Below are 1,085 nucleotides of genomic sequence, written 5' to 3'. Positions count from 1 at the left end.
GGGCTGGAATTCCCAAACGTATTGAATGCAGATACTGACTTATAACTTCTTCGGACAAGAGACTGCTAACAACTCATTAAAAGTACCTTATTATTTTCAACACACCTTCACATTTACGTCGCGAGAAATGTTAGGTTTACAAACAAATTTTATAGAAAAATTTTTATAAATTAATGTGGCAAAATATGATTAAATATAAGATAAGTTCAAATTTTGAAAAATCTAATAATGTTCTGCCACAACAGTTTATAAAAGTTTTTCTGTCAAATTTGTTTGTAAGCCTAACCGCTTCCTTCCGCCACATGGACAAGAGACTGCTACTAATTCAACACTTGATGATGTGAGCGTAATCCCCATCACAGCCCCACATGCTTTGGTGGACAATCATGATGGCTTCTAATTATATATGCAATAGCTACAAAATCTATCATCAAGCTAAAACTACACTACAAGGGTTTCTTAATACAAGTGGCTTCACCAATCAATCCAATTGCATGGGGAAAATTTTGGGCCATTTCACGAGCAAAATATTGGGGACGAGGGTTTGGGCTAGGTGGATTCCTTGTATGCATTGGGACTCTGCATTTAGACAATAGCAGCCGAGTTGTCTGTAAAGGATCGATTTTCAGAGCCTCATCTCAATATGAGGGTGGATAATTTGCTCAAACTTGAATTACACAAATGTGAGAGATGCTGCACGTACACAAAGCCTCGAATCTTCCATACATTAAGAATATCTGATGACTTGGAATTTCTGATCTGAAGTACATCAACATGCATAAGTTATATATAATTTTGTTTTATATTTTATATTTGGTTGAAGTCACTAATCGCTACTTCTCACAACTGAATAAATTAATAAAAAAAAATAGAAATAAATAGCAAAATAAAATAAATAAATACAAAAAATTTTAAGTAGTTTGGTGTATGACCTATATCTACATAATAAAGCTCTAAGGACTATATTATGCTTTTATTTCACTTAATTATTTTGTAAGTCCAAGAAAAAAAATACAAAATGATATGATTAATAAAATCAAATTAAATATATTCAAATACGTTCCGTACAACATAATACAAGTAGC

The sequence above is a fragment of the Corylus avellana genome, chromosome ca1 (assembly GCF_901000735.1).
Source record: "Corylus avellana chromosome ca1, CavTom2PMs-1.0".
In the NCBI taxonomy this organism is placed as follows: domain Eukaryota; kingdom Viridiplantae; phylum Streptophyta; class Magnoliopsida; order Fagales; family Betulaceae; genus Corylus; species Corylus avellana.
Note: the sequence above shows the minus strand (reverse complement) of the source record.